The sequence below is a fragment of the Ctenocephalides felis genome, unplaced genomic scaffold (genome assembly GCF_003426905.1).
Source record: "Ctenocephalides felis isolate EL2017-DRISC unplaced genomic scaffold, ASM342690v1 CF-g0.4_SCAFFOLD_00270, whole genome shotgun sequence".
NCBI lineage: Eukaryota > Metazoa > Arthropoda > Insecta > Siphonaptera > Pulicidae > Ctenocephalides > Ctenocephalides felis.
Genome location: NW_020536424.1, coordinates 109,568 through 131,067, shown reverse-complemented (window position 1 = coordinate 131,067; position 21,500 = coordinate 109,568). Strand labels below are relative to the sequence as shown.

At 28.0% G+C, this 21,500-nt stretch overlaps 1 long non-coding RNA gene across 1 annotated transcript; it reads left to right on the top strand.

Annotated features, from left to right (window-relative positions):
• The first annotated feature begins 19,340 nt into the window (after positions 1–19,340).
• Positions 19,341–19,649, top strand: LOC113363086. The gene is made up of 3 exons (XR_003365860.1): positions 19,341–19,360; positions 19,416–19,543; positions 19,613–19,649. It is a non-coding gene; the product is annotated as an uncharacterized LOC113363086 (long non-coding RNA).
• The last annotated feature ends 1,851 nt before the right edge of the window (positions 19,650–21,500 follow it).

Genomic DNA, 21,500 nt, shown 5'->3' with positions numbered 1-21,500 from the left:
GGTAATATTAAAAATTAGCCCCCTCCCCCACCAAACATCGGGTTGTATTTTTAGTTACGAGAAAAAGTTGTAATTTTTTTTATTGTCTTTGAAAATGGTTGAATTATTTAAAAAAAACGGGTAAAAAAACACACGTGATATGTTACTATACCCCTTCTTCCTCTACGTGATATTTCGTGATTTTTTGTCAACCCCGCCTTTTCCCTAAAAACCTCACATGATTAATAGATGTTCCCTTCTTCAATCCATATATTTGCTTAACATTTTTAAATATTTACCTTAATATTTTTAAATGTCTACACGTTTTGCACTATTTCCAAATAGGACATTTTTAATTTTGAACTATATTTTGGTCGCATTATTAATTTTCAATTTCCAACACAATTTAGTTCAATGGTTTCAACAAAAGTAACAATATTTTCTTTTTTCAGATATTTTCCATAAATTTTAATTGACAATAATCATGAACACACTTTAATATTTAAATATCCACGTTCTAGATCCTCCCCCCACGAAGTATTAGGCATTACATCACAGCAGTTTCCGTGAGAACCAGGAGCAAGAGCAAAGCGGAGGTTTTAGTCGGTATTATACCCAGGCGGTATTGAGTCCGATATACCCAGACAAAACACCAGTTTGCGATGCATAAAGGCAAATATTTATTCAAATATAGATTAACCAAAATGTCAGTATAAAAAAAAATTAAATTCAAACAACATATACAAAAGGCAAAAAAAAGTTTGAGGACAACAAAATTCTACAAACGATTCAATAACATGTACTTTTTTCTCCGTTAACTTTGTATAATTAAAAAGTTAACATAACATCATGTTAATTTTAAGTTCTAAAATTTTTTTACCAAAACGAAAACCCAAAATAGTTACATCAACTCTTCAGCCGTCGCCCTGCGTCGCCCTGCGTCGCCTGCAAGCGACGCGGTGTCATCTGCAACCCCTGATGAGTTGACGGCGCGGGACTCGAGCGAACGTGGCATGCGACGCGTGACCGGACTCACAAACCGGGCTTTACAAATCACACGATACGCGCTTTGATTCAGTTGCGGTGCCGTCAAAATCAACAAAACTACTAACGTATAGTAGTATTGTTCTGTATAGTATAGTGATATTTGTTTTAGATTATGCCACAGATGCAATATCGAAAAATGGAAGCATTTTTTGTTTGTTTAGTGATAATAAAAACCGCTTTTCGCATTCGAGTATTTGTTCTACACAATGCCTAAGCTGATATATTGAATGATCCTAGCTGGTCAATAAAGGAAGTCGGATGCCAGATATAAAACAATGACGCAGCTTTATAGAATAGGAAATAGATTTTTTGACAGCATGACCGAACAGAATTTTTCGGTGAAAGTGCAAAATATTTATATAATTTTCTACAGTAAATATCATTTTTATTTCATTGGAAGTTTTAATTGGAATTGCTATAAGTAAAATTAATGATGGCGCTACAACTGTCGCCTATAGGCGACATTCGCTAATGACCTGTGTGTGCGAGTGTCTCTTAAAACAAACTGACAAACTATTTTGGTGACGGTAATAGCTCACTCAGCAGCGTTCTCGACTCACACGCTGGAGGAATTCGGTTCGAATCTCCAGCAATACCAGAATTAAAATATAAAATATTAAAGTAGATAAGAATTGTTAATTTGTAGAATACAAAAAAAAATGTATTACAAGTAAGAAGGAAAAAAGAAGTTTATTTGGAAGATGAGAAGAACATATTGAGAAACAAGAAGAAGAATGAAAATTGAATGGAATTGAAGAAAGAATATTGAATGGAAGATCAGGATATAAGAAGAGATAGTATATATATGATAAATATATAAGAAATATATATGTTAGAATAATATAGAATATGATGAAAAATAATATGAATAATATAGGTGGCTAAAAATGCTGTAAAGCCGAAGCCAATAAAATTTTTAAAAAAAGAGAAACTATTAAGATTTCTAACTTGTTACTGTGATTTTTAGTCAAGTGAAATTTTTAACCATTAACTTCCCGAAGTAGAAGTAATTTCCGACTTGCTAATTTTAGGTTTTCTCGATTTCATTCTGAATCGAATGAGACCGAATTTGAAGAAAATATACGTATGCGTATGTTTTAACATGTGTGTGAGTGTGTATAGAGCCGATTTTTTTTAACGATTTTGATAAAACTTTGTTCTAATATAGATTTCGTATTGTGAACTTAACTCATGTAAGAATCTTAAACATAAATAATACTAAAATATTCCACCTATTTTATATATGCACAAGCTTATTAGGCAAATCAACTAATAAATAAAAAAATACTACGAATTAAAAAAATTGATTCAGATTAGAATTTCACCGTGTGCCTGTGGGATTCTAATCAGAATCTATGCTAAAGCATTTATGCGTTCTGTTGTGTTTCGTAGGTAGCTACTGATTACAGTTCACATTCACTTAATTCAAACAAGTGAAAGTAAAAGAGAAATAAATGGAACAAAATGTTTTAAACGAATTAATTTTGTTTATATAATTAAATATATTATAATGATGTTTAAAAGACATTAATTAGAAATTATATTGAATATTTTTAGTGAAAGCGAATATGTTATTGTTGAAATGAACAGTTGAACACTTTATCTGATTTCAATTCTTGTTGACAAAGTCGATTATTCACGCATAACGAGAAGTTCATACAACTTGCTTAAATACTTCTTACAACTAATTATTGATAATAATTGGAAAATCTTAAAAAAATGGTATAAAATATGTGGGCGGCTTCCTGGCTCGTACAGCGGTAACAATCTTGCAAACAACTTGAAGCAGAAGTGTTAAAAAAAGATCAATATATATATATATATATATATATACATATATAAAAAAATATTCTTCAGTTTTCTTATATATTTTTTATACGAACGCTACTGTCTATATCTTTCTATATTTCCTCCTCTATAACCCCTCCCTAAGTTGATACAGTGGATCATATGTTAAAGCTGTATCAAATATTCTTTAAACATACAAGAACACAGTACAAGACAGAAATATCAAATTTCGCGTAATTGAGTTTAGGATCATTGTTATGAATTTTAAGGGACTCTTGTATTATACTCTTGAATTATGTTTTTGTTTGCATCAGAAGCAATTCAATTTGTGGGTAAAATATTGGACAAAATATATCGAATTTCATTTTAAAGTATAGAAGATACTTTGAAACACTTTGACAATATAAAACGTATCAACGTGGTACAAAACGTAAAAAAGTCGTTTTTCATATTTTCTTCAAAATGTTCAATGGCCAAGCCCAGTCCATATTCAGGACTGTATTGCAAAGTAAAATTCAGACTTTATACTAATGTAGATCAGGACAAAAAGTTTCGCATAGTAATATTTTATTCAAAAAGTAGATATTTGGAACTCCTTTCTATTACAAGTCCATTTCTCCTTGAACCAAATAAACCAAAGATGGTAAGGAAGTAACAATATTCTGAAACAAAATATAAAATCCTAATATCTTCTCAATAGTACGTAAATTTTCGAACCTTTATGGTTTCAGATAATTAAGTAAGTGAACATCCGATTGCTTTTAGTGAATTTCTCTTACCCCTAAAGCAAATTTTCCTTTAGCCAAAGTGACGTGTGTCCGTTTATGTCAGATCTTATATAGCAACCTACACGCAAGCGTTCGTGACGCTTAGTGCCACGAGTTTGGCAACAAGTCGGCCGAGATTATGCACTTAATATATACAAGGGAGTAATTGAAAGAAGTAAAACTATTCTCGGTCAGGCAATATAGGATTAAGTGATGGAAGTGATTGTACCAAATGAGATGCGTGAACTGTAGTCGGAAGTAATATCAGGTGAACATTAGGCCAAGATTTGTTTTCCTTCCGCATGAGATGTAGGCTAAAAGTTTTGCCTTGAGACAGACATGAATCTAGCATTTAGAAACTTATGGGCGATTCTGCCGTAAAATAGACCAATGTTATGGCAAGGCTATGTTACGTTCCAGTTTCCATACAAAATGCTACTAAATACTGTCAAAATGTCATGTATTTGCTTTGCGATCAGGCGTTTTACACATAAACTGCAACTTCACTTGTATGTTATCAAGCTATATCACAGAGACCAAGTTATAACAAGATAGTTTTTTGATATTTGTGCGTTTTCTAGGTTAGGTTTTCTGACTAAAATGCCTCACTGCGCAGCAACTACATTGCTTGTAGTATTTAGAACGATTTTGTATGAAAACTTCTACAAAACATAGCCTTCCCAAAACGTTGGTCTATTTTACGATAGAATCGACCACTTAGTATAGTAATACTTAACATAATTCAGAATAAAGTATTCATAATGTTGCTTCAGTTGTTCTACGTGTTTCTTTACACAATAATATTTCATGCTTTGCAACAATAGCAGCCACTAAATTTATATATTTGAACATAATATAAATCTTTAAAGTACTAAATTTATTATCATTTATATTTCGTGAGTGTTCATATCTAATTGTGTTCTAAAAAAACTTATGGTCTTCAAAGAAAATGTAGATAAGCTTGAGTAGGTAATTTCACTATACCTAGTGCCAACACTAGGTTTGTTCAAACAAGTTTGTGTATATTCATATTTGATAAATCTAAACTTAAATTCATCCATGGTATTTATGACTATCATATAAATGAAATTGACAAATATACACTAACATCAATCATTGACACTGACCATGATACAATTTCTCACAAAGGGATTATTTACTGTAAGTTATGTTTGCTTAAACTTAATTGGGATCTATTGTTAATGCATTCATTAATATTCTATAAAATAATGTATAGAAGTTGACAATTAATATAATAAGATTAATAGTGAATTAATTTATTTATGGAATAGATGAGAACTCAGATTCAGATGCGAGATTTGAATGAGGTAACAAGATGAATAAAATAAGTGAGTTCGCAATGAAAAAAAAATTAGTAATATAAGAATATTGAACATTTATTTAAAATCATGATGATATTAAATCAGAACATATACAAGAAATTTATTTGTTAAGTTATGTAATCTCATTAACTAGAAGTAATCATTAAAACAGAATAATAAATGCAATTTTTCAGAATGTTCAATAAGTTTTTAAATGTAAAGTTTTCATTGCTATAGTATTTCTAATAAAATACTTGTCTATTTTTTATCGATTCATGAAAAAATTGTATTGGCTGAACTTTTCATTGAGTATATTCCAAAAAATTGTGAGAAAATGTATTTGCCCATTGATATTCCGAAACGGACAAACGCAGCTTTTTGATATTGCAAAAGCTTTTGATCACAGTGCTTTTAGCTTTTAGCTCCATTATATGTATTGTATAGTAAGTGTAAAATGTAAAGGCAGTCTGGGACATGAAGTTACCAATTCTATGTGAATTTAGAGCTATATTAAAATTTTGTTTATCAAAATCGGATATTTTCAGCCACGTGGCATCTTTTGTTTTAATATGATTTCTATGCAAATAGAAAATAAGTCAGATAGTATATATTGTCGATCTCACAGAGATTTTTTTTAGATTATGTTTTTCATAAACATTAGGCATTTACATACAAATGTTTTTTATCTAAAATTTAAAATATTTCAGTTCCAATAGCATGAAGAATAATTAATTTAAATTACAAAAATAAATAAGTTAATGATCTTATTTATTCTTTTAATATAAATGTTTCAAATTATTTCGGATTACAGTTCGTTACAAATAAATCGCATACCTCAAAATAGAGTGATGGCATAATAGGAATAGAATGATAATTGATGGAACTGCGTAACTGAAAATGCAAATGAGATCCCACAATTCATCTGATGTTCATTTCGAATTGCACAAAACGAGGGCTTTGAATTCATTCATCGAAGCGTATCTTCAATTGAAATCTGTATTTCTGTTTAGGGATAATACAGAGAAAATATTTGGAAATGATTCGAAAAATAGATACTGAATTCAAACTACTTGATCAGTTAAGATGGCATTTTTTATAAATCATGTCTGTTGCTCTAGCAACTATTAAAACTATCGTTTATTTCAGTTAATATATTAATATATTAACACATTAGACATCAGCACATCACAAATACAGGTCATAACTTAAATAATAGTTACCAACTATCCAAATATAGTTTATATATAAACCGATTTTCTACGTTTTTTCATAATAAAATTAATTAATTTATTAATTTAAAATAATGTATACTACAAGTCAAAAACAGTAGTTGTGAATTTTTATGAAATGCATTTCCTATCCTGTCTCTGTATTTACAGATTTGTTTAGAAATCATGTTTTCAAAATAAAAGATAATTGTTATCAGTAGGTTCCTATTACTTTTTGGCATTAATAATTATTAGTTGCTATAATTTTATATAACATTAGAAAGACGATATGATTTCAATCTATGCTATCGAAAGATTACGATATATTCACTTGCGTTTATGAGATTTCTTTAAGATATCGGCTACGTGTTATTATCCATAAAACATTTTCTCTTTTGTGTACTTGAACATAAACTCATTTTTATAACACATAAAATTTATTTTTTATTTGTATTGAGTGCCGATATAAATAGATTAATATTGCCATAACCCTAATCCCCGTATTAATATTGGCGAAAGTTTATTTAATGTGCCATCATAAAACTACTGAAGCCCTGATGTGATGTGGAAATAGACCCAATATTGTATAGGTGTTAATAAAGTCCGATAAAAAGTGCCAAAAACTGTGTAAAAATATTACTTTTTATAGTACTTAATAAAAAAATCGAGAATAAAAATGATAGCAGGTTATAAGATTTTTACAGATTTATAATTTATTATGATATCGATTGTTATTGTGCACTTTTGATATCTTTTCACTGTTATAAAAAAGAGAAGAAGTTATATAGTAAATATTGATATACACGTTCAGAAAAATTGGTAGCTGCTCCTAAAAATATAATTGACTTATAAGAGCAAATATTTGTGCTTTGGTTTTATGAATTATTAAAATAAATTCACAAATATATTTAGTGATTTAAAAATGAACATTAGAAAAAAATTAATAAAATCAATAAAAAATAATCCATGATTAATAACAATTGCATTAAATATTTTTAATCAGATTATTATTAACACTTACCGCAAATTTTTCACTTATTTCTAAGAATTAGATACAATAAATAACCAATTGGAAACTAAAAATTATTTACTTCAAGTATAAAAATAAATTATACGAGTTCACTTATATACTTGATATACCAGAGTTTACGAGCTCTGATAGATAGACATTTCCGATATTTATTAAAAATAATTTATAACTCTAAACCACCTGTATCTATCTTTCCAAAAAATGTAATCGTTTTATCACACTGCCAACGCAAGCAATATGGTTATTGAATCATTCTAATCGGATGCTCCAATTAGAATTTTTCAAAAATTGTTTTGTACTATTTGTTCTGTATCGCCGAAACGACTGGACCTCCCTTTAATAAAATTTATTCACCAGGTCACCCTCTGAATATTAAATCTCAATATATGTCAAATCTAATGTTTTTTGAATCATTTAAACCGGTTAATTTGTGCTCCCGAAATCGTAGACAAAAAATTGTACCCGAACATACATACACACATACTTATAAACATACATAAACATCAACACACATACATCAATTATTTCTAACGATAAGGTATGCCTAATTGTTCAGAAGGTTTTAAAACGTAAAGATATATAAAAATTTTCATTTTTGATTTTTTGCGGTTTCTGTAACTTATCCTACGGGATGTTAAAATATTTCCGATTTTTGCAGGTTCTATAACTTACACTAAAGAAAGTTAAAAAATAATTTTGAAAATTGTGCTAGAATCATTCCTAAGATACCCAAATATAGTACATTGACCTAATCCAATGCACTGCATTGTGTTGATTAATATTTTTTACACAAGTTGTGTCATATAACTTCAAAGAACTTCTTAGATGTCAATTTCTAAAACGCAGACGTTTTACATCCAAATCACCTTTCTATCGCAGTTCCTTCATCAAAGAATGACAATATACAATTAGGAAGTGGAAGCGTTCGTCCTTAACTCGCGCTGTTTACCCAACCGCCTATACCGCCGACCGTCAACCGTCGCCCGCCTAAAACTTTGCCGTCCCGGTCGGTCGGTTTCCATTACCAGTGTAGATTACAAAGCAATCGTTATCGGTTTCTATGAAGCAATCACCAGAATTCCATTAAACGACTTTATAAAGTCCGACGGAGCAGTGATCGCAGGGCGCGCGTCACTTTGTTCTCGTCACATGAATTAGGCCCGTCCCGCCTGGTTTGACGCTGGTATAGTAGGATGTGACTTATATCCTTATACCATTTTGGAGGATAGACTGATGGTTAAATGAAAATTTACTCAATCATAAATAGTATAAAAACAATTGGTGAATTTATAAACTATTGTCTGAAATTAATACCTAACAAAATACTTCTGTTTTTTTATTTTATTGAGAGTTATTGGTATATTATTGTATTTTTTTCTGCCATTATTTTAACATTAATTATATATATATATATATATATATATATATATATATATATATATATATATTATGGTGGTCCTTAACAAGGACATTTTCGAATTTCTTTGCTCCCAAATGAATAAAAAATGAATCTCTAATAGTATTAGCTCTTAATATAAATATTTAGATAGAGCGCACGCCAATTGAAAGTTTCTGATATTTGTTATTAACATACGTCATTAAGTAAGTTCTTGCGCCATCTGTATAGTATTCGTAAACTCAAATATTATGACACATAAGAATATTTATGAACCACTTAAACTCAAATTAAATCCATGTAGGCTGTTCTACAATACTTATTCATCATTGAACCAAGATAGTTTGAGTTTCAACATCACCAGTTAAATAAATATTTTTCTGCAAAATTAATCTTGATTCCACGATGAATAGGATTTAATTAGAGGTTAAGTAGTTTATAAATATTCTTATGCGTCATAATATTTGAGTTTACGAATACCATACAGAAGGCGCCAGAATTTACTTAATAACGCTTGTTAATAACAAATATAAGAAACTTTCAATTAGCTTGCGCTCTATCTAAATATTTATATTAAGAGCTAATACTATTATAGATTCATTTTTTCATTTATTTGGAAGCATTGACACTCTTGGGAGCAAAGAATTTCTAAAATGTCCTTGTTAAGGACCACCCTAATAGAGTATATAAAACCAGTATACCTTGACGTCAAGTCAAAATTTTTCTCAAGTGGTTCACAAATTATGAGCTTTTAAGTGCAATCTAGAGCTTTGGTAAAATTTTAACCATTGTTCGGTTATTATGGTTAATATTTATTAATTTTGTTTATTTAAACTTTGAAATAAAATTTTTATAATCAAAAGCAATACACAAATTGCTCCAAGTTTTCAAGAATTAAAGCGTCAGTCAAATTTGAGAGTTTTATAAAATTTTATAAAATTTGGCGCATTTAATCATAATTGTAAAATGGTAAAATACTTGAAAATTTTATTATTGAAAAATTTGAAGTAAAAAAATAAAACTTAAAAATGACATTCTTACTAGTACATTTTACTCACAATTGATTTAATACACATATATCTTTGTAGATATTTTGAAAAGATTTTTTTAATTTTACTTCTGGTATCAAACAATTTATATCCAGTATATTGTTGTTTCTTATATACAATGAGAATATTCTGTTCTATTTTACTATATTCCATTATGCAATGTCAAAAAAAAAATCCTAAAATCTAATATAAATTTAAAAATAAAATTATATTTTAGCAAAAAGTTTTTTTTATCCACAACTATGTACGCGTTACTACATTTTATTTGAATCAGTAAAAATATTTTTGATTGTTTGTATTTTGATGACGCACCTGTATTATATTTGATTACCTTTTTGTTATTTTTAAAAATTCTTTTACTAATTTTACTTTTTCTAAACAATTGAGCATTATTGTAGTATTATCTGTTGGCTTCTTTTCCTAATTTATTAAAATATTAATAAACTTGAACCTTGAATTTTTATTTATGAAATGATTATAAATAATTCCAGAATACTAATTACTAGATCGTTACATTATATAACTTTAATCTAAGTTTTATTGAAGTATTATGCATTTTAAAGTCGTTTGGCATTAATTAATTGAATAATTTATTAAATAATTAAATAAAAATAATAATATAAAGTAATAATCGCGGCTCTAAAATGGACTTAAGTGAAATTGATGTATAAATTGCTGTGAGTAAATGACTACTACAAACTACCCTTCCTATGGCCTCCCGTCTTTAGTCTATCACATACAGATCCGGTACTAATTACACCCACCCCTAGCGAAAGCAAAGCGAACAGACTTTGCCAGAGACATCATTGTCTCATCAACGGAAAACGATCAGGAAGGGAGAAACTCGTATTTTTGTATTGTACTTCAATTTCCAGACAAAAGATGATTTTTTAATTCCGATGAAAATAATTAAAAGCTTTTGAAACTAAAATTAATGAAAAGTTGTAGCAAATCTTTGTTTTTTATTTCAAAGACTTTGAATGAAAATTGAAAAAAAAAGTAATTAAAACCATGCAGAACACTTTAAATTTCAGATTTATTGTGTTGATTTTATATAGTTTATTAAAAGTTCATTAATGCGATTTAATTAGCCTTTTCTAGCATTTACGATTTATGTAAGTAAAAAAGTATGTGAAAAAATTAAGGTATAATTACAGTAGTATGAAATATAGATATATTTTAATAAATTAGAAAAATGAACCGAACATCGCTTAATATTGTAAAAGCTAAGATAACATTAAGATAGTTCATAACAAGTATCCGTAATTTAATAATCAGTAGTTTATATTTTACCAGCGGAAATCGATCAACGTTTTGCTGAATTATAGATATGAATAAAATATAGATAAAACAAAAATGCGATTCTGTTACATCGAGTTATTAATATAGAAAATAACTCGCATATCTTTTGTGATTCGTTGATGAGCTGCATTAGAAGCATCATCGACAGAAATATCGCATTCAGTATCCGAATATATGATATAAGCTTATTTTGCAGTAATTATACTATAACCAAACATACATCACAACATATAGGACATATCAAATAAACAGCTATCGACATATGTGCAGAAAATTTCCCAGTTAATGCATAAATATAAGAATATATTTATTTCCTTTTTTAAATGAAAAAAATCCATTATCTCCGCATTCCCCATAGAAAACAAACATATTATGTCTTGTTTTTAATTAAAAGAGATTTCTAGAACTGAAAGCTACATTATTTACTTAAGGCGAAATACAAATTTCATGAATACGTGCATTTTTACAAAGATTGCACCTTGATGGAGCTGGAGTAACTATTAATTTATCTCTAGTGAAATTCCTTGTTTAACTTAATACACTCTTTTATTTACTATTATCTTATAATTTAAACCATTTCCAGGCGCAGAAGTGCAGTTAGTCCTTCTTATTCCAATCACATGTAAGTTTTAATACAGATCATATAAAATATCTGTCAAATATAAGATAAAACTAGAAAAATCCGTTCAATGAATTTTTTAACTTTCCGTAGGGTAAGTTATTATAATTGTCCAAAAATCTAAAATGAAAATTTTTACATATCTTCAAGATTCAGAGGTTTCTGAACATTTTGATATAACTAAACATTACTTACTTACTTCAAATAAATAATTTTAACTTTGTAATTCTGTTCATATAATGCTTATAAATGTTAGACAATGTCTTTTATAAACTTCCCGTAGGGTAAGTTATAGTAATGAGCCAAAAATCGAAAATGAACGTTTTGCATATCTTCACGTTTCAGAGTTTCTGAACATTTTGGCATATCTCAGAATAAATGGATGTGTGTGTGTTATGTGTGTATGTGTGTGTGTATATGAATGTGTAGAGACCATTTTTCGTCAACGATTTCGGGCGTACGGATAAACCGATTTGAATGATCCAAAAAACATTCGATTCGTAATGATGGGAAGAAGTGGTGATAAGATTTTGGCAGAGGCAAACCCAGCCGTTTCAGAGATATAGAGCTAAATGTGCAAAAAATTGCTGTTTATGAGAAAACTAAGCATCCAATTTGAATGTTTTAAAAAAAATTTTGTTTGTGTTGACGAAATGATCTGCCTTAAGAGACGATACCCTACACCACTAGTTTCTGACGGAATGACAAGAAAATTCATCTTTTTTTATAGAAACCTAATATGTCTTAAGCAAACACAGTTATGATCTAGGCTTATAATGAAACGCTTAATATATCTCAAAAAACCTGCATCACGTATTATATATAATCATTCTCGGAGACAATCTTCTTCTATCCCAAGTGCAAAAACGTAATAACGTTTCTACAAAAGTAATATGTAGCTCATCGCCAAGCACTCGGCCGATAATAACAAGAGGGATACTAAACTCAGCTGAACTCATCTCGATGTTTACTTTCCTGATCGCCAATCTCCCCTATACCATCACAATGACTAGTTTATTTTAGCGCCGCCCGAAACAAAAGTTATAATGGCCCCGGAGGCGAAAAGAGACGAAATATAAAAGGGTTTATTGTGTAAGGGATGAATGGAGTGCATTGTTATTTTTAAAGCTGTCAAACACTTATCATACACATCATTTCAGAGAGCGTTGTTGTAATAATAAAGACTGACTCGCTTAATTAGTGGCTACGTCGAAATTATTGGAAAAAAACGATACTGATTTTCACGTTTGATGATTTCATTGTCTCCAAGACCTTCGACGTTAAGTGAATAAAACTAGCGCACGTGTCTTTCGTGATTAATTGTTAATCTGTATTAGATACATCACCGAGAGAAATATACCATTTAGCATCGCAACTCGATAAGTATACCAGTATTTTTTGTTTATTTTTCAGAAAATTTTCAGCTTTCAGTAAATATACTGTGAAAACCAAACAACATACCTTACAGCACATGACATATTGGATGTATGGTTAATGAATGCTTAACAATTACACACACAGATATATATATATATATATATATATACTAGATGACCCGACAGACGTTGTCCAGTACCCACGTCTACAATTTAAGTTCCAATTTTTTTAATAGCCTATCCTATACTTCTTAATATTCTATTCAATGTACTTCCATTTATGGTCTTAGCATAAGCTATATACGTATTCGAAACTGCGGTTTTTTGCTCAGTATAATAAATTCAGAAAAAATAATTATAGCATCTACGGTAAAAGGCAATATCACCTTTGTTATTTCTAACCAATACAATTGCTTCAATAATTTATATAATATATAATAGTCTATAATTTTTATAATTGCTTACACTATATTAGTTGCTTTTTGGCAATTACAATTTCTTAATAATAATGTAATAAACATTATTAATTTAGTTAAAAGCTAAGGTGAATTAATTTGTAAAATCTAGTTCATATGGCACTGTTAAATCTAATATCATAAACTTGCTAAATATTTCATATCCAATTCCAAACAAATGAATTTTTGACACATGAAACAAAATTCTAAATCATTTTTTCATTAAGTAGAAATATTCTTTTGTATTTAAATAATTTAGTAAAGTAAAGCAAAATGCTACATGTATAAATTTTAAAAAATAATGTATATGCAATTTTGGACGTATTGTGTTTAATAAACTATCTTATATAATTTCATCTGCCAACATATATTGTATCTTATATTGTTTTAATTTCTGGCACATCTTAGCTAGTTTTCGGCAATAATATTGTAGATATTACATTTTTCTTATGTATAATCATGATAATGGATATTATATACTAATATTGCCTAGACTTGCTTAAACTAAATTCAAATTTCAAGTGAATCAACATTTTTGACAGATGACAGTTCTCATGTGCCGAAATTTTTTCAATGTCGAACAATGATATGTTGTTTTCTGCATTTTTTTCTATTTATTTCTACAATAATGCTATAGTTTTAAAAGTCCCCACATCTTTTTTTTTCCTCGATAAACTCTAAAAAGATTTATTAAAATCCAAATAACCGTTTAGAAGGAGTATCAACTCATGCATCGTTACAGAAGAATTTTATATATAAGAATATATACCAATAGGAAGTGTTAACTATAATTACAGAGAGTTGACAAATTGGTATGGAAATTAACACTTTATGCATATATCTTTGAATTATTTTGCTTGCATAAATATTCAATAAAATCCAGTGAATAGTTACTTACATAATTTCAAGAATAATTTACGTTTACATTCTCAAATACATCAATTGCGCTGTACAGCAAGTGCCTGGATATGCGCCAATTGGCTTAATTAACAAGTTTTAGTTACCACTTCGTTGAGAATAAATTTCTATTTGGACTACTGCGAATTGGAAATAAATTACAGGATAGATAAATTGTTTTGTTTGAAATTGGTAGCTAGAATTGATACAATAAATAAACTTGCTAGTTTCGAATAGTTCGGAGTCTATAAATCTGTTCATAATCAGATCAATCTCATTTTTCTAATTACACCTTTGTCGAAGAAGTAGTTCCCAACAAGATGTATAAAAGATTGAAGAGTCTGTATTAACAAATATTACTCAGTATAGGTTTCTGTATTATCTATTTACTGGTTGGTTGGAATTGTTATTTATTATTTTTCTCGAATATTAAAATTATTACGAAACGCCAAAAATCTTGACAAATTACTAATGTCAATAAAGTTGAGAAGCCTTAATATATAAAACGAAACGAAAACGGGTAATTATAAAAAAGTTAGTAAGACTAAAAATTACGAGTTTTAAAATCACTACAATGTTCATTGCTTACATATGCTAAATTAAATATTTGGGATGGTTTTTATCTAATGCATGTTGATATGGTGAGGATGATGGTTATATAATTACCAAATAAATAATAAAATAAATAAGATCATAAATAGAAGAAAATTGCTCTAGAATTTATGTTCTCTGGCTAAAACAAATATTCAAACATTTTATTTTCATACAAAATATTTGTTCAATTTGTTTATAATACCTTAAAGTTCATATATATGTACTAACAACCATGCACTAGCAATAAGAATTTTCCTGTAACTGGTCATCGGTCCAGAAATTTTTCGAAATCGTTCCAGACATCATTTGGCAGGGTGCAAACTGCAGAAAGTAGATTTACGAACATGAAAAGCAGCCAACACCGAATGGAAACCATAATGTAGTAATTGAATTTAAATATTAATGAGTTATTCATTTGTTTAATGTAAGTACGATGGTCGACGGTCGGCCGTCGGCGCGCCGAGATGCATCCCTATCCGCCTTAAATCGATGCGTGTTTGCATACGCCGCGATATGGTTAATGGGCTGAATTTTATATGCAGAAATAAAAGCAATTTAAATCGAATTAGGGGGACAAAAAATATATGATTACTCTTTCTTTGGCTACAGTCTGCTGTGGAGTAATTAGGTTTGGTAACAGAATATGAATTCCTATCGTACTATTTTGTAAGAATTATTTTGAATATAATTTAATTCGAGTTATAATTTACCCTTATCCTTGCCATATTGAATAACAAATTTTACTCAGTCACCTAAAAGTTAAGGATATTAGGTGGTATGTATGAAACATTCGATTCCTATTGTTGGGGTTGTACGTGCTCAATAGTTTTTGGGAAAGGCGAGTCCAGCCGTTTCGAAGATAAGCAAAAAGTGCAAGAAACACCAATTGAAATGTATGAGTAATTGATTAAATTTTTGGGAAGGCAGGTTCAGCAGCTTCGGAGATTCAACAAATAAAAGTTTTTAAAAAATGCCATAAATAAACAAAAAAAACAGCACATAAGTATAGAAACAAGCTCATCAGTCACCCAAATTCATTAGCAAACTCCTTGATAACAGAGAACTATCCAAGAAGATTAAAAAGAAAAACGCCACTGGATTTAAGTCATCAACTCTCCTGATAAAAAATGGAAATAACTAGTCATTATTCATAAGAAAATATTTTATGAGGAAGTTTATATTATATAATTATCAATAAAATATTGTTAATATTATATCGAATGGGAAAACAACTACAAAGTTGTTTTTCCAACATGTCTCTTTAGTATACAATATCCCTTTACTGCCGACTATTGTAAATCCTCAAATTTAATAAATGTCCTTAACTGGACAGTTGTAAAGAGAATTATAAAAAAATGCATATGGTTAAAATTATTATTAGACATATACACATCAAACTATCAGATAATTATAAAGATTTTCATACGAACTTTTTTTAGGGTTACGTACGAAAATATGCATTTGAACCGACTTGAATGGGATCCAAATTTTCAAAAAAGCGTTTTTTTCTTTTTAATTTTTTGAAAAATCTTAGCTCTTTATTATATTATATTTGTAGTCTAATTGTTTTTATAATAAACAGATATTTTAGTTCTCTATGAATTAAGTTAAAGGGCTTTTCTCGTCTTAATTCTGACACAACTTATGAAAATATCAAATATATGAGCGTGTGAAATTTTTAACATTATATTTTATTTGTATATAGCGAATCCTACACTCATATGTGTATATATTCATATACAAATACACAATTTTTTAGTACACTAATTGAGTTTTGATTATGCAAATCAATAGTCTTTTTAAATTCTTCTAGACAAAATAACTTATGGATAACATCAATTAGCAAAAGAGTTAATTGATATTTAATTATTGTGGTGAATAAAATAAATATATTTTACATGAAATTCAAAACAAACCAAATGAGAACTCCAAATATATTTAATGTAATAAAAATATTTATGTGATTCAAAAGTAGAAGTTATGAAGTATTAAACGAAGAATTATCTATGATTGATGATTTTACATGTTCCTATAATGAGTACTAAAAATAGTGAAACTGTAATAGGAGTTAAAATACGCATAAATAATTATCTTTTTTATCTCCATATGCTAAAAAAGAAACCTCTCGTAATTGGTGTTTTCTAAATCTATTACAAATCATTAAATTATGATTTCTTAAAAAGTGGCGGAACCACTCAAAAAATCTATCTTTAAAAATACATTATGTAGGATTTAAATTGAGGTACCAATGACATATCAAACTTCAATAATGTTCGAACTAAAACAATAATAATAATATTTCATAGTATAATAAATTATAACATATAAAACGCTATATTGCTTATTGCATCCTTTGGCATTTCTTCATTTAAAAAATTAAACCTCGTAATTGCAATACCATGGTACAATTAGATGTAAGACAAATAAATGTTTTCCTCATGAAAATTGCAAATCCTCTTTATGCGTGTATATATATATATATATAAATATATTATATATAATATTATACAGAAAAAAATATCCCATGTAGAAATTAATATCGGTACAATATATTACCAATATCGGTTTTCTGTGGCCGTGATTACCTATATTGCAAAAATATCGGCGAACGTCGGTTCTGTGATGATGTCAACTAATCGATCAGGCCAACGTCAGCCGATATTGAGGCAATAATCTCTATAAATGGCCTTGTCCAATATTGGTCTCAAACTAAAATAGAAATATTGATGCAATATTTTTTATCATCGGCTAATAAATATTGTCCTCAAACTAAAATAGAAATATTGATGCAATATTTTTATCATCGGCTAATAAATATTGTCCTCAAATAGAAGAATAAATATTGATGCAATATTTTTTATCATCGACTGATAAATATTGTCCTCAAACTAAAATAGAAATATTGATGCAATATTTTTTTATCATAGGCTGATAAATATTGTCCTCAAACTAAAATTGAAATATTGATGCAATATTTTTTATCATCGGCTAATAAATATTGTCCTCAAACTAAAATATAAATATTGATGCAATATTTCTTATCATCGGCTGATAAATATTGTTCTCAAACTAAAATATAAATATTGATGCAATATTTTTTTATTATCGGCTAATAAATATTGTCCTTCTCTAGAAAAATAAATATGATGTAATATTTTTTATCATCAATATTGTAAGTAAATATTGTACTCAAATTTAAAATATTGATGCAACATTTTTTATAATTCACTATTAAATATTGTTATTATTATTTAATTAACTTCTCGAAAAAGAAGTTTGTTTTGTGAAAAAATCTGATTTGCTAATTAAATTTTTGTCGAAGTGGAATGAGATCAAAGATCTATATATTCACATATATCCTATGCTACAATCTAAACGGTAAAGGATACTTAAAAGGTTTATTCAGCCGAAAAATGCAGAATAAAATTACGAATAAAATGATATATAATTCGACATGTGTATTCATATATTTTTTCTTGAAATTTTCCAATTTTTTTAAAATTTTGGCACTGCAACTCGCCTATAGGCCAAACCGTTTAAAATACCAAGTTCTGATATGTGGAAGAAAAACTAAGAATTTTGAGACGATTCTAACGATGTATAATACTTTATACGGTTTCTTTATGAAAATCTCAAATGTTGAGAATAGTATAAAAATTCAGTTTTCCTTTCATTATAAAAAAGTTATAAATGTTACAGGGTAATTTGTTTTAAATACTGTCCGATATATATAAAACTAATTGAAAACTTTAATTGTATTTACTCATGCAATTATAAAATAAAAAATATAATAATAAGGGACTGGGATTTGAACCCCAAAATCAAAATTAAAACGCTGTGATGTTAACCATTACACCACCAAGATATATAATGGTATTGTAGCAACTCACTATCTTGTATTGCAGGTATAGGATTCTAGAACTTTCTAGACTGCTATGCATGAGCATGACTCATGATGCCACAAGCCCACAAGTAACGCCGTGCGTGTCAAAATCACGGCGTCCTTAATGCAAAATTCTTAATTATAGTATGTTTTAAGATACTAGTTTTGCTGGAAATAATCAAATAATATTTTCAATTATGTGTAATGTGTAATAGTGTTATAGTGTTCATTGTTTTCTAATGTGTGTAATGTGCATTGGCGCGAAATATATACCACAAACAAGTTTAGTTAACAATTGTTTAGTAAGCATTGTCTCTGAAAAATATACAATATTTCATTTCTTTGTTGTTACTTTGGATTAAAATACAAAGGTTTGAAAGTTCAACTTAATTTTACGTCATCTGATTTGATTTGGGATGGATAGATTAAGTAATAAGTTATGTATATCTAACATAACCTTAGTTTTAATAGACGAATTCTTTTTACTATTGGTGAGTATAATACTTAATTATGCGTTTATGCATTGTAACTAATAGCTATTTATTTTTAGAATAATTACTGCTAACTACATTATTATTAGTATCTCTAATAAATAATCGGAAACTAGCTATTCGAAATGTCAAAATTTGCAAGTTTTCAATAAAAATGGTAAGAAAAGCAAGATAATTTTATTTTTCTCACAAAGGATTTTTATATTGATCAGGAGTTTAAACACATTGAGAAATCAGTTGTACATATTACGTGAAATATAATAAAATATAACATAATAAAATATAACATAACCTAATCTTTTTGAGTGAAGACATATCTGAACTTTCATATTTATAAAAGGTAAGACAATACTTGTTATAATATAATTATATGTCTCTGCATTTAAAACATATTCTTATTTATTTTCAGGTAATATTGTTGTAAGCGCAGAAAATAGAGAAACTGGTTTGCTTAGTAGTAAAATGTTATCGAAAAGTTTTTCATCAAAAGTTTGTAACTAAATAAGTTGTAGAAAGGAAAGATATAAATTTTGACAGAATAGTCATAATGTTTGATTATGATAAATGCAATGTGGAATGTCAATAAATCTGTACATTTGCATAGCAAGATTCTAGACTATGATATGAAGTCATTATTTTTTAAGGTAAAAGTAGAGTCAAGTACATTTTACAATCTCATTTTAACGTTTTCATAAATTATTCATATTGATAATATATAATGATATATTATAAATTTATTAACAAGGAATACGAGGTTTCAGATGACAATACAAACTTGGACAAAAATATTTTGGGGTTATGATTGAAAAAGTTTCCCAGTCACTGTTCTAGACGATAAGATAATCATATCTAAATCATTTCTAAAGGAAAGAGTTAAGTCAATCCTATTTTACAATCTCATTTCAATGCTTTCATAAATATTTCATATTGAATAATAGATATAATAAACAAGGAATACAAGTTTTAAATGACAATGCAAACTTGGTCAAAAATATTTTGGGGTTATGATTGAAAAAATTTCCCAATCACTGTTCTAGACGATAAAATAAATTTCATAACCTCATTTCAATGCTTTCATAAATATTTCATATTGAATAATAGATATAATAAACAAGGAATACAAGTTTTAAATGACAATGCAAACTTGGTCAAAAATATTTTGGGGTTATGATTGAAAAAATTTCCCAATCACTGTTCTAGACGATAAAATAAATTTCATAACCTCATTTCAATGCTTTCATAAATATTTCATAATGAATAATATTTATATTAACAATGAATACAATATGTTCAGATGATGTACAGTGTTTTATCGAATGACGATGTTATAAATAGTTAAATTAATTTAATTTTGTTGCTGTTATTCGATTTAAATTGAGTATATATGTATGTCTATCTGTATGTAAGTAGATGTGTATGTATGTGTATACGTATGTATATATATGTGTATATATCTGTGTGTATATGTATATAGATATAAATATACAAGTTATGAATTAGCAAACAATATTATAAAACTGTATAAAGCCGATTGGCGTATAAATAAATAAATAAATAAATAATTTACTTGATATATATCAAATGTAATGTAGGTTTCCCAATGACTGTTCTAGATGATGAAATAAATATTTCATAATGGATAATAAATATATTAACAACGAATAAAATATGTTCAGGTGCTGTACAATATTTTATCGAGTGACGATGTTGTAATAGGAAAGTTAATTTGCCTTTGTTATTGTTATAAAAAAAAAATACTTGATATGTATTAATAAATATCCATTAAAAATAATCAATATTCATGACACTTTTGTGTTTTATGAATAATCATATTTTTAATGCAGTTATATATTTGTATCATTGTTTATATTTAATAAATGAATTTCCACAAAAACATTTTTAATAAATTTACGTTAATGTTCATTTCAGGTGTTTTATTGTTAAATAAATGATATTGATTTATGCGTTATATTATTTCAACTTCAAATTTTCAAATATTTGTGTAATATTTCAACATCAGTTATAAGTTTCAGAATAATTCAATAATTAATAATTCTAAATGTTTACCAGCTCTCTGTCTAATTGTATATTACCTTACCAACATTCAACAATTCGTAGGCAACATTGGTTCCAAATTTCCAAATATAGACCAATATAGACCAATTGTTGGTTTACCTATATGGCCTCAATATAAAAAATGTTCAATTTTATGACCAGCCGATATTGGTTTCAAATTTGACCAATGTAGATTTTATATTGCTTGTAGATTCAGACCATATTAATTTCTACATGGGATT